Raw genomic sequence first — 14,501 nt, forward strand, 5'->3', positions numbered from 1 at the left:
AGCAGCTCTTTTCAATCGTGCACCAAAACAGTTTTTAACATGCGATTGCATTTACAATTCTTACGCAATGAATGGGCTTATAAAAGCATGTTTTCCTCCAGCAGCAACCAGCTGAGGAGCTGCAGGAGAAATCCTGATCAAAATCGTCTCTGTATGCTGTGCGCGTGTGATAGTTGTGTTGGATAAATAAGCTACATGATGACTAATGAAAATACACACAGGCCATTTTAATTCCACTAAATTCAGCAAATTAACCTATAGACCGATAAGCATGACGGTCAATTATATTTACATCGACTGGTATTTCCATCAATGAATAAAAAGCATTCTTTTGCGATCAGATTTTGGCCTGCTACAGTTTTATTTATCGGCTTTTCATTTTTTTAATCGGCCAAAAGCTGTTAAATAGAGACCCTGGTGTGTGTGTGACCTTGTGTCTTCCTTCTCTGCTATGAGTGGAATTTCCCTCTGTTGTCATTTTCACTCCCGTCACTTAGTCCTTAGTTTCTCATTCTAACAAGATTCACTACATGCTTCTACTCTTAGCCTTGCCTAAAGACAGGTCAAAGAATAAAGGGGTGAGAATAGAAAGACTCCTACAGAGTTCCAGCAGTGTTCTAGGGAGGGATGACCCAGCCTGAAACAGTCTTCCCTTTAACAGCAGTCATGTGAGGAAGGAAGCAAGAAATACCCTCTTCCCCCTGCCTTCCTGCCTGTTTCCTTACAGGCTGCATTAGAGCAGAGGGCTGTCTGCTGTCATGGAAGATAGGTTACATACTGTATGGTACTAATTCATAAATGCTAATCTAGTGTACTCACTCCTATCACATATACAGTAGCCCACTGTGTAGAGTAAGCTACAGTACCAGTCAAAGGTTTGGACACACCTACTCATTCAAGGTTTTTTCTTTATTTTTACTATTTTCAACCTTGTAGAATAATAGTGACGACATCAAAACTATGAAATAACACATATGGAATCATGTAGTAACCAGAAATATGTTAAACAAATCAATATATATATTAGATTTTAGATTCTTCAAAGTAGCCACCCTTTGCCTTGATGACAGCTTTGCACATCTTTGCATTCTCTCAGCCAGCTACATGAGGAATGCTTTTCCAACTGTCTTGAAGGAGTTCCCACATATGCTGAGCACTTGTTGGCTGCTTTTCCTTCACTCTGCGGTCCAACTCATCCCAAACCATCTCATTTGGGTTGAGGTCAGGGGATTGTAGAGGCCAGGTCATCTGATGCATAACTCTCCTTGGTCAAATAGCCCTTACACACCCTGGAGTTGTGTTTTGGGTCATAGTCTTGATTAAAATAAATGATAGTCCCACTAAACACAAACCAGATGGGATGGCGTATTGCTGCAGAATGCTTTGGTAGCCATGCTGGTTAAGTGTGCCTTGAATTCTAAATACATCATCGACAGTGTCACCAGCAAAGCACTCCCACACAATCACACCTCCTCCTCCTCCATGCTTCACGGTGGGAACCACATATGCAGAGATAATCTGTTCACTTACTCTGCGTCTCAGAAAGACACGGCGGACTCATCAGACATTTGGACTCATCAGACCAAAGGATAGATTTCCACCGCTCGTGTTTCATGGCCCAAGCAAGCAAGGCTCTTCATCTTATTGGTGTCCTTTAGTAGTGGTTTCTTTTCAGCAATTCGACCATGAAGTCCTGATTCACGCAGTCTCCTCTGAACAGTTGATGTTGAGATGTGTCTGTTACTTGAACTCTGTGAAGCATTTATTCGGGCTGCAATCTGAGGTGCAGTTAACTCTAATGAACTTATCCTCTGCAGCAGAGGTAACTCTGGGTCTTCCTTTCCTGTGGTGGTCCTCGTGAGAGCCAGTTTCATCATAGCGCTTGATGGTTTTTGCGACTGTACTTGAAGAAACTTTCAAAGTTCTTCAAAGGTTCCATATTGACTGACCTTCATGTCTTAAAGTAATGATGGTCTGTCATTTCTCTTTGCTTATTTGAGCTGTTCTTGCCATAATATGGACTTTTACCAAATAGGGCTATCTTCTGTATACCGCCCCTACCTTGTCACAGCACATCTAATTGGCTCAAACGCATTCAGAAGGAGAAAAAGCTGTCATAAAGGCAAAGGGTAGCTACTTTGAAGAATCTCAAATATAAAACATATTTTGATTTGTTTAACACTTTTTTGGTTACTACATGAGTCCATGTGTGCTATTTCATAGTGTTGATATCTTTACTATTATTCTGCAATGTAGAAAATAGTAAAAAATAAAGAAAAGCCTTGAATGAGTAGGTGTGTCCAAACTTTTGACTGGTACTGTATATAGAAATTCTAAAAGGTGTTCACTGTTCACATTTGCAGAATCTTAAATATAAGCTATGTGCACATTCAGGCACTATAGGCTACTTTCTATTCATGCAGACTAAACCAAATACTCATGAATGTAAAGAACACAAAGAAACAAACTACTTTCATATAATTTAGGCTACATATGAACACACAGCATGCGGTAATGCTGTGATGAGAATGGGGAGGGAGATGAAAACTGAAGAGGAGGAGAGAGGGAGTGGTGCGAGAAACCCATCCTTCTCCATTTTACAGCACAATGAAGTGGTGCAGCCCGCCTTCCACCCCTTTACGCCACGTGGAACGATCTAGACCAGTGTCGGAGGTATTTAAATCCTGGAGCCTGAAGCTTGTGCTGTTCGTGTACAGAAAACCGGCCTAATCCAGGAAGCAGCACAGACACCAGAGACAGAGAGGAGGGGGGAAGCAGAGGAAAAACATACTCAGTGCAAAACGTGACCGAGTGGGAAAAAGAGACCGTGATAAGAGGATCAGAGAGCTAGAGAAGACACAGTGAATCTCGCTGCTGCTGCATATGTGAGGTTGAGAGCACTCTGTGGCTCTCTCTGTCATCACTCTCTCTCCACGTCTTCTGTGTCGGTGGGGGAGGGAGCAGCAGCCGTCCTGTCCCGGGCCTGGTGGCATGTCCCAGCATCCCACAGCAGCTCACGCAAGCCCACCGCACCTCCACCACGACCGTGAGGTACTGTAACTGCAACCACACCAAGAGAGATGAGTCTTGTGTTTATGTTCCCTCAGAGTGATGATCTAGCCTGCTATCTTATCCTTAGTGGATAACATGGCCATGTTGTTAGTGTGCTAGTTGTGTGGTGGAGTCAGTTTCTATATTGTACCTTGCTCCACTACTTCTGAGACAGGAGCGGGATGTACACACATACACATCGAAAACACAACACACATGGAGGCACCATCAGTCGATAGCGCAGGAAACTGCCGGGCCGGTCTGTCGCTAGTATTGCCGATCTCACAGTCTCTTGGCTGGGGTGACGCTGTGTGTGACTCCATAGGGCTGTATGTGTTTTGGTGAGGGGGTAGATCTCCTAAGAGAGAATTTTGCCTGTGTGTGATGACAGCTGATATTTGTGACTTGAGTAAAGTTGCAATGACCTTTCAAAAGTCCTCCATTCAGCACAGTTTAAAACGTTCACTTTTACAGGCAGTTCAAACTGTCAGTGTGTGTGATGTCACAGCCTATGGCTAGTGATGTAGCCCCAAACTTGAATAACAAGAAATGTAAATGACAAAACATTTGATGTTTGTTTACCACAATCCTCCTAGTTATGATTGTCTACCTAGCACGGGTTTGAATCCAGCCCATTGGTCTTTCAGCACACTTTTCTACCTTTCGTCTCTATACCTCTCTATCCGATCCAATGAAGAAAAAATACGTAAAGAGAGGACATGTTGGTGGCATGTGCAGAAATGTGAGAGGTCCAATGGTGGCTAACTCAGCCATTCATCACTGGTCCTTTTTACCTGAACAGCCTTCAGGGTCTTTCCTAACGCTGTAGAAAATAGTCCATATTGTAGCAGGAAAGCTTGAGGAATTCAGGCTCTTTTTGGTGACTTTAGTACGAATCAGATTGCCATGTTTTGTTTTACAGCTGAGATAATATACACTATATATACAAAAGTATGTGGACACCCCTTCAAATTAGTGGATTTGGCTATTTCAGCCACACCCATTGCTGACAGGTGTATAAAATTGAACACACAGCCAAGCAATATCCATAGACAAACATTGCCAGTAGAATGGCCTTACGGAAGAGCTCAGTGACTTTCAATGTGGCAGCGAAATAACAGCGCAATGTCAAATACAGGTAGCCTAGTCAAATAATTAACATCCAATCACATTAACCGTTACTCTCTCGCGGGAATTCCACTAACGATCTGTATGTTACCAAACGTAGCTGCTGCTCATTCCATTTGCTCGAAAATTGATAAATGGTTATAAAAGTAAGGCCCACGTCCATAGAGACACATACCAGCTCTACTGGTAATACTGCTACTTCCAGCAGTACTATACCTGCACCTGTCGACGACACAAGTTGTTCTGCTTCCACGAGCACATCCAATTCTAGCATCAGTAATTATACATGTGTTGTTAGCCCAGCTAGCATGGACACTGACCGTTGTGAATCTGATGCAGCCGAAGAGCTACTGCCCTCTTACCCGTGAAAGCACCGAACAACAGACAGGGACTTTGGACCATCAAAGAGGCGCAAATATGATGAGAACTACATTGATTTGGGGTTCACTTATATTGGGAGTTGTGCCTTTCCTCAGCCACAGTGTGTTACATGTGCAAAAGTACTATCTCACAACTCGATGAAACCTTCACTCTTGCACATACATTTAGAAACTAAACATGCCAATTTGAAAAATAAGCCACAGGAGTTTTTTGAGCGAGAATTAAGATGACTTTCAAGTAGTAAGACATGTATAAAAGCAACAGATACCATTAATAAGAAGGGGCTAGAAGAGTCTTATATGGTGAGCTACCGAGTGGCTAGGACAAGGTAGCACGTCCGGTGAACAGGTCAGGGTTCCATAGCCGCAGGCAGAACAGTTGAAACTGGAGCAGAAGCACGGCCAGGTGGACTGGGGACAGCAAGGAGTCATCAGGCCAGGTAGTCCTGAGGCATGGTCCTAGGGCTCAGGTCCACCGAGAGAAGAGAAAGAGAGAGAGAGAGAATTAGATGGAGCATACTTAAATTCACACAGGACACCAGATAAGACAGGATAAATACTCCAGATATAACAGACTGACCCTAGCCCCCTGACACAAACTACTGCAGCATAAATACTGGAGGCTGAGACAGGAGTGGTCGGGAGACACTGTGGCCCTGTCCGACTATTTCCCCGGACAGGGCCAACCAGGCAGGATATAACCCCACCCACTTTGTCAAAGCACAGCCCCCACACCACTAGAGGGATATCTTCAACCACCAACTTACTACCCTGAGACAGGCCGAGTATAGCCCACAAAGATTTCCCCCACGGCACAAACCCGAGGGGGGCGCCAAGCCGAAAAGGAAGATTATGTCAGAGACTCAACTAGACGTCGACCGATTATGATTTTTCAACGCCGATACCCATACCGATTATTGGAGGACCAAAAAGGCTGATAACGATTTTATATACAGTATATATTTGTAATAATGACAATTACAACAATACTTTTATTTTAACTTAATATAATACATAAATAAAATCAATTTAGTCTCAAATAAATAATGAAACATGTTCAATTTGGTTTAAATAATGCAAAAACACAGTGTTGCAGAAGAAAGTAAAAGTGCAATATGTGCCATGTAAAAAAGCTTACGTTTAAGTTCCTTGCTCAGAACATGAGAACATATGAAAGCTGGTGGTTCCTTTTAACACGAGTCTTCAATATTCCCAGTTAACTTCTCTGCGCTATGGATCCCTTTTACGGGATCACTTTCCTAAACCACCGCTAGAATTGCAGGGCGCCAAATGCAAAAATATTACTAAAAATATTTATAATCATGCAATCACAAGTGAAATATACCAAAACACAGTTTAGCTGTTGTTAATCCACCTATCGTGTCAGATTTTGAAAATATATTTTACAGCGAAAGAAATCCAAGCTCTTGTGAGTGTAGCTTTCAATGCTACAACAGCTAGCCCCAAATTAGCATGGTCACGAAAGTCAGAAAAGCAATAAAATGAATCGCTTACCTTAGATAATCTTCGGATGTTTGCACTCACGAGACTCCCAGTTACACAATAAATGTTCTTTTTGTTCGATAAATATTACGGTTAAGAAGGTTAAGGTTAAGAAGTTTTAGGTTGTAGTTATTATAGGAATTATAGGACTATTTCTCTCTATACCATTTGTATTTCATATACCTTTGACTATTGGATGTTCTTATTGGCACTATAGTATTGGTAGTCTAGTCTCGGGAGTTGATAGGCTTGAAATCATAAACAGCGCTGTGCTTCAAGCATTGCGAAGAGCTGCTGGCAAACGCAGGAAAGTACTGTTTGAATGAATGCTTACGAGCCTGCTGCTGCCTACCACCGCTCAGTCAGTCTGCTCTATCAAATATCAAATCATAGACTTAATTATAATATAATAACACACAGAAATGCGAGCCTTAGGTCAATAATATGGTCAAATCCGGAAACTATCATTTCGAAAACAAAATGTTTATTCTTTCAGTGAAATACGGAACCGTTCCGTATTTTATCGAACGGGTGGCATCCATAAGTCTAAATATTGCTGTTATGTTGCACTACCATCAATGTTATGTCATAATTACGTAAAATTCTGGCAAATTAATTGTGGTCTTTGTTAGGAAGAAATGGTCTTCACACAGTTCGCAACGAGCCAGGCGGCCCAAACTGCTGCATATACCCTGACTCTGCTTGCACAGAACGCAGAGAAGTGACACAATTTCCCTAGTTAATATAGCATGCTAACATTAATTTATTTTAACTAAATATGCAGGTTTAAAAAAATATACTTGTGTATTGATTTTAAGAAAGGCATTGATGTTTATGTTTAGGTACATTGGTGCAACGAAAGTGCTTTTTTCGTGAATGCGCTTGTTAAATTATCACCCGTTTGGCGAAGTAGGCTGTGATTCGATGATAAATTAACAGGCACCGCATTGATTATTTGCAACGCAGGACAAGCTAGTTAAACTAGTAATATCATCAACCATGTGTAGTTAACTAGTGATTATGTTAAGATTGATTGTTTTTTATAAGATAAGTTTAATGCTAGCTAGCATCTTACCTTGCCTCCTTGCTGCACTCACGTAACAGGTGGTCAGCCTGCCACACAGTCTCCTCGTGGAGTGCAATGTAATTGGCCATAATCGGCGTCCAAAAATGCTGAATACCGATTGTTATGAACACTTGAAATCGGCCCTAATTTATCGGCCTTGCCGATTAATCGGCCGACCTTGTCACGCCCTGGCCTTAGTTATCTTTATTTTCTGTAATATTTTGGTTAGGTCAGGGTGTGACAGGGGGGATGTTTGTGTTTTTGTCTTGTCTTGGGTGGTTGTAGTGTCTAGGGGGTTTTGTTAGAGTGTATGGGTTTGTGTTGAGTGTAGGTGTCTAGGTATGTCTATGGTTGCCTGAATGGTTCTCAATCAGAGACAGCTGTCATTCATTGTCTCTGATTGGGAGCCATATTTAAGGCAGCCATAGGCATTGGGCTGTTGTGGGTAATTGTCTATGTTTAACGTTTGTAGCTTGTGTATGCACTTACGTTTGTAGCTTCACGGTCGTTTGTTGTTTTGTAAAAGTGTTCGTTTTTTTTTCGTGTTTCGTCTTCTCTAAATAAAAGAAGATGTATTTCTCTCACGCTGCGCCTTGGTCCACTCTTCCTCATCAAGACGATCGTGACAGACCTCTAGACTCAACCCACTCAAGTGACGCACCCCTCCTAGGGACAGCATGGAAGAGCACCAGTAATCCTGTTACTCAGCCCCCGTAATAGGGTTAGAGGCAAAGAATCCCAGTGGAAAGAAGGGAACCGGCCAGGCAGAGGCAGCAAGGGTGGTTCGTCGCTCCAGTGCCTTTCCATTCACCTTCACACCCCTGGGCCAGAATACACTCATAGCAGGAGATGTTTTGAAACATACAAGCTAGTGATGCGTGTGTTTAATAAATGTATCGTATAGTGTGTGTGTGTGACAGGCTTACAATGATGGCAAAAACAACATTTGAGAGTGTGCTGACCCTGGTGCTAGAGGGGGTACGCGCTGGAGGTCGAATGTTTGAAGGGGTACGGGACTATAAAAACCACTGCTCTAGAGTAACTCCTTGGCTATTTTAACCTCTTGAGCCATTTCGACTTTGTAAAAATGAGTTCCCAAATTAAACTGCCTCGTACTCAATTCTTGCTCGTACAATATGCATATTATTATTACTATTGGATAGAAAACACTCTCTAGTTTCTAAAACCGTTTGAATTATTTTTCTGAGTGAAACAGAACTCATTCTGCAGCACATTTCCTGTCAGGGAGTGAGATTTCAGAAATCGAGGTCCCTGTTCTGAGGTCAGTTTATAAGTCCCCATGTAAGCCATCGGGCTACATGCACTGCATACGTCTTCCTCTAGATGTCAGTAAGCGGGGAGAATTTGAATGGAGTGGATTGCGCAATCTGGGACCTTATATAAGACCGTGGAACGGAAGTACCGTCCTTTTCAACGGTGCGCCTGGCGCAAGAAGACATCACAATGGCGTCCTGCAAACGCTTTCGTTTTAGTAGTTCTATATCTCCGGTCATGTTTTTATTCGTTATAGGTGTTAAAGACATCATAAGGTAGTTAATTTAAACCGACTTATAGCAGTTTATTGCGATTTTCTGGGATTTCTTTGTCATGCGCTTTCACGAGTTGGACACCTCTCCAGTTGGTGGCTAACATTAGCGGCTATTTCGACCGGACAAGAGGACATCTTTCAACCCAAAGACGATTGTTCTGGAGAAAGGACACCTTGCCCAAGATTCTGATGGAAGCTCAACTAATAGTAAGCAGTCTTTATGCTGTTAATTCGTACTTATGTTGACAAATGTTAAATAATAATTCCGCCATGAATTATGGGGCGGTCTCGCTTTAGCGCACGCTGTATTGCGCAGTAACGTTAATTTTAAAAATCTAACCCAGCGATTGCATTAAGAACTAATTTATCTTTCATTTGCTGTCCAACTTGTATTTTTTAGTCAAGTTTATGAATAGTTTTCGATTAGAATAGGTGCCTTTCCCAAGATTTCTCCTGACATTTTCTTTGCAGCTTGGCTACTTTTCTCATTGTATAACCACGATTTGTGCTGCTAAATATGCACATTTTCGAACAAACTCTATATGCATTGTGTAATATGATGTTATAGGACTGTCATCTGAAGAATTCTGAGAAGGTTAGTGAAAAAATTAATATCTTTAGGTGGTTTATACGTAATCGCTATGTTTGGCTTGAATCAATGCTGTTGTGATGTTTGCTATTGTGGTATGCTAATATAACGCTATATTGTGTTTTCGCTGTAAAACACTTAGAAAATCTGAAATATTGTCTGGATTCACAAGATCTGTGTCTTTCAATTGCTGTACGCTGTGTATTTTTAAGAAATGTTTTATGATGAGTAATTAGGTAATACACGTTGCTCTCTGTAGTTATTCTAGTCGCTTTGGTGAGAGTTGTGATGGTGGCTGCAATGGTAAACTATGATTTATACCTGAAATATGCACATTTTTCTAACAAAACATATGCTATACAATAAATATGTTATCAGACTGTCATCTGATGAAGTTGTTTCTTGGTTAGTGGCTATTTATATCTTTATTTGGTCGAATTTGTGATAGCTACTGATGGAGTAAAAAAATGGTGGAGTAAGAAAGTGGTGTCTTTTGCTAACGTGGTTAGCTAATAGATTTACATATTGTGTCTTCCCTGTAAAACATTTTAAAAATCAGAAATGATGGCTGGATTCACAAGATGTGTATCTTTCATCTGGTGTCTTGGACTTGTGATTTAATGATATTTAGATGCTAGTATTTACTTGTGGCGCTATGCTAGGCTATGCTAGTCAGCTTTTTTACTGATGGGGATGCTCCCGGATCCGGGTTTGGGAGGAACTAGAAGTTAATCCAATGTTCAAATCTCAGTTTGTGTGTTGTAGTGTATTATGACAACTTCAACTATAACTAATACATGCTCTATTGATATTCAATTGACAAGGAAAGAGCTGCATATAGCTCAGGTTAATGTATACATTAGGTTTTTAACTTGGTCAACACAAATAATATTCATATTTTAGCTTTAACCAAAACGTATTTGGATGCATCTGTTAATGATGGGCAAATTAACATTCATGGATATAGTCTACTGTGAAGGGACATGAATAGGAATGGTGGTGTAGCATTGTACATTCAGACTCGTATACCTTTTAAGAGGAGAGATGACCTTAATGCACAGTTGAAGTCAGAAGTTTACATACACTTCAGCCAAAAACATTTAACTTCTTATGGCTGAAGGGGCAGTATTGAGTAGCTTGGATGAAAGGTGCCCATATCAAACGGCCTGCTCCTCAGTCATAGTTGCTAATATTTGCATATTATTATTAGTATTGGATAGAAAACACTCTAAAGTTTCTAAAACTGTTTGAATTATGTCTGTGAGATTAACAGAACTCATATTGGCAGGCAAAATCCTGAGTTGAAATCAAAACAGGAAGTCAGAAATCTGAGCTTGTATGTATTCACCAGAGTCCCTAAAGAAATCCCCTTGAGCTATTAATGATGTTGCACTGCCTAGGGGTTCCACTAGATGTCAACCATCAATAGAAATTATAATGAGACTTCTATGATGTTGTGGGAGAGAATGATAGCAGAATCAGTCAGGTGTCCATCAAGCAGCCATTTTCTGATCATGCTTTTTCCTCGTGGAAGTCACTTACGTTCCATTGCTCACGAAGACAAGAAGGAATACTCCGGTTGGAACTTTATTGAAGCTATATGTTAAAAACATCCTAATGATTGATTGTGTACTTAGTTTGAAATGTTTCTTCGACCGGTAATATCACTTTTTGAAGTTTTTGTCCGATATAACGCTGACCAGAATTAGCGTTTGGATATGTAAACCAGACGCGCTAACAAAAGAAGGTATTTGGACATAAATAACGGATTTTTTCGAACAAAACAAACATTTATTGTGGACCTGGGATTCCTGGTGTGCTTTCTGGTGTAGATCATCAAAGGTAAGGGAATATTTATCATATATTTTCTTGTTTATGTTGACGCCATCTTTGCGGCTGTGGTGTTTTTCTTTTGAGCGCCGTCTCAGATTATAGCGTGGGTTTCTTTTTCCGTAAAGTTTTTTTGTAATCTGACAAAGCGGTTGCATTAAGGAGAGGTATATCTATAATTCCATGTGTATAACTTGTATTATCATCTATATTTATGAGTATTTCTGTTGAAACGATGTGGCTATGCAAAATCACTTGATGTTTTTGCCACTAATGAATCTAGTCGCCTCAATGTAAACTCAGATTTTTTTATATAAATATGAATTTAATCAAATAAAACATGCATGTATTGTGTAACATGAAGTCCTATGAGTGTCATCTGATGAAAATAATCGAAGGTTAGTGATTAATTTTATCTTTATACTGGTTTTTGTGAAGCTATCTTTAGCTGGAAAAAATGGCTGTGATTATTGTGGTTTTGTGGTGACCTAACATAATCGTTTGTAGTGCTTTCGCTGAAAAGCCTATTTGAAATCGGACACTTTGGTGGGATTAACAACAAGATTACCTTTAAAATGATATAAGACACATGAATGTCTGAGGAATTTTAATTTTGAGATTTCTGTTTTTTGAATTTGGCGCCCTGCACTTCGACTGGCTGTTGTCATATCGATCCAGTTAACGGGACTGCAGCCATAAGAAGTTAAACTCAGTTTTTCACAGTTTCTGATGTTTAATCGTAGTAAAAATTCCCAGTGGGTCAGAAGTTTACATACACTCAATTAGTATTTGGTAGCATTGCCTTTGGGTCAAATGTTTCGGGTAGCCTTCCACAAGCTTCCCACAATAAGCTGGGTGAATTTTGGCCCATTCCTCCTGACAGTGCTGGTGTAACTGAGTTAGGTTTGTAGGCCTCATGGCTCGCACATGCTTTTTCAATTCTGCCCACAAATTTTCTATGGGATTGAGGTCAGGGCTTTGTAATGGCCACTCCAATACCTTGACTTTGTTGTCCTTAGGCCATTTTGTCACAACTTTGGAAGTATGCTTGGGGTCATTGTCCATTTGGAAGACCCATTTGCGACCAAGCTTTAACTTCCTGACTGATGTCTTGAGATGTTGCTTCAATATATCCACATAATTTTCCTCCCTCATGATACCATCTATTTTGTGAAGTGCACCAGTCCCTCCTGCAGCAAAGCACCCCCACAACATGATGCTGCCACCACGTGCTTCACGGTTGGGATGGTGTTCTTCGGCTTGCAAGCGTCCCCCTTTTTTCTCCAAACATAATGATGGTCATTATGGCCTAACAGTTCTATTTCTGTTTCATCAGACCAGAGGACATCTCTCTAAAAAGTATGATCTTTGTCCCCATGTGCAGTTGCAAACTAGTCTGGCTTTTTTATGGTGGTTTGGAGCAGTGGCTTCTTCCTTGCTGAGTAGCTTTCAGGTTATATGTTTTACTGTGGATATAGATACCTTTGTACTGGTTTATTCCAGCATCTTCACAAGGTCCTTTGCTGTTGTTCTGGGATTGATTTGCACTTTTTGCACAAAAGTACGTTCATCTCTAGGAGACAGAATGCGTCTCCTTCCTGAGCGGTATGACGGCTGCGTGGTCCCATGGTGTGTATACTTGCGTACTATTGTTTGTACAGATGAACGTGGTACCTTCAGGCATTTGGAAATTTGTATTTCAAGGTAGGCCTTGAAATACATCCACAGGTACACCTCCAATTGTCTCAAATTATGTCAATTAGCCTATCAGAAGCTTCTAAAGCCATGACGTCATTTTCTGGAATTTTCCAAGCTGTGCAAAGGCACAGTCAACTTAGTGTATGTAAACTTCTGACCCACTGGAATTGATACAGTGAATTATAAGTGAAATAATCTGTCTGTAAACAATTGTTGGAAAAATGACTTGTGTCATGCACAAAGTAGATATCCTAACCGACTTTCCAAAACTATAGTTTGTTAACAAGAAATTTGTGGAGTGGTTGAAAAACAAGTTTTAAGGACTCCAACTTAACTGTATTTAAACTTCCGACTTCAACTGTATGTCAAGTAGAGGCACTATTGGCTCAAGTACATCTGCCTCTCCAGGCACCCATATTGGTAGGATGTGTGTATAGACCTCCTAGTTCTAAGGTGTCCTATCTGGATGACTTATGCACGGGGTTTGACCAGGCCACAGATAGTAACAGAGATCTATTTATCTTGGGTGATTTTAATATAAATTGGAAGGATCATAATAATTCAAGTAGAACTAAATTAATGAGATTTGCCGAGAGCTGTGGTTTGAAACAAATGGTTAAGGACACTACTAGATCATCAACTAGGTTCGGTCACCGTTCTGATACAGTGGTTTGCGAAAGTATTCACCCCCCTTGACATTTTTCCTATTTTGTTACCTTACAACCTGGAATTAAAATGTATTTTTGGGGCGGTTTGTATCATTTGATTTACACAACATGCCTACCACTTTGAAGATGCAAAATATTGTTTTATTGTGAAACAAACTCGAAATAAGACAAAAAAACAGAACTTGAGCTTGCATAACTATTCACCCACTCAAAATCAATACTTTGTAGAGCCACCTTTTGCAGCAATTACAGCTGCAAGTCTCTTTGGGAAAATCTCTATAAACTGGGCACAATTAGCCACTGGGATTTTTGCCCATTCTTCAAGGCAAAACTTCTCCAGCTCCTTCAAGTTGGATGGGTTCTGCTGGTGTACAGCAATCTTTAAGTCATACCACAGATTCTCAATTGGATTGAGGTCTGGGCTTTGACTAGGCCATTCAATGACATTTAAATGTTTCCTCTTAAACCACTCGAGTGTTGCTTTAGCAGTATGCTTAGGGTCATTGCCCTGCTGAACCTCCGTCCCAGTCTCAAATCTCTGGAAGACTGAAACAGGTTAACCTCAAGAATTTCCCTGTATTTAGCGCCATCCATCATTCCTTCAATTCTGACCAGTGTCCCAGTCCCTGCCGATGGAAAAACATCTCCACAGGATGATGCTGCCACCACCATGCTTCACTGTGGGGATGTTATACTTGGGGTGATGAGAGGTGTTGGGTTTGCGCCAGACATAGCGTTTTCCTTGATGGCCAAAAAGCTCAATTTTAGTCTCATCTGACCAGAGTACCTTCTTCCATATGTTTGGGGAGTCTCCCGTATGCCTTTTGGCGAACACCAAACATGTTTGGTTATTTTTTTCTGGACACTCTTCTGTAAAGCCCAGTTCTGTGGAGTGTACGGCTTCAAGTGGTCCTATGGACAGATACTCCAATAGCCGCTGTGGAGCTTTGCAGCTCCTTCAGGGTTATCTTTGGTCTCTTTGTTGCCTCTGATTAATGCCCTCTTTGCCTGGTCCGTGAGTTTTGGTGGTCGGCCCTCT

General features: G+C 40.9%; 1 protein-coding gene across 7 annotated transcripts in view; it reads left to right on the plus strand.

The window, feature by feature from the left end:
- The window catches only part of LOC120061070 (AMP deaminase 2-like), a 95,942-nt gene that overhangs the window by 59,698 nt on the left and 21,743 nt on the right, over positions 1 to 14,501 (plus strand). The window contains exon 1 of one of the 7 annotated variants that reach the window (XM_039010631.1): positions 2,726 to 3,051. The exons of the other annotated variants lie outside the window; for them this stretch is intronic. The gene's annotated coding sequence lies outside the window, so the exon portion shown is untranslated. Of the gene's footprint in view, positions 1 to 2,725; positions 3,052 to 14,501 lie in introns of those variants that run through there. 7 annotated transcript variants of the gene reach the window in all.

Source organism: Salvelinus namaycush, chromosome 2 (genome assembly GCF_016432855.1).
Source record: "Salvelinus namaycush isolate Seneca chromosome 2, SaNama_1.0, whole genome shotgun sequence".
Taxonomy (NCBI): domain Eukaryota; kingdom Metazoa; phylum Chordata; class Actinopteri; order Salmoniformes; family Salmonidae; genus Salvelinus; species Salvelinus namaycush.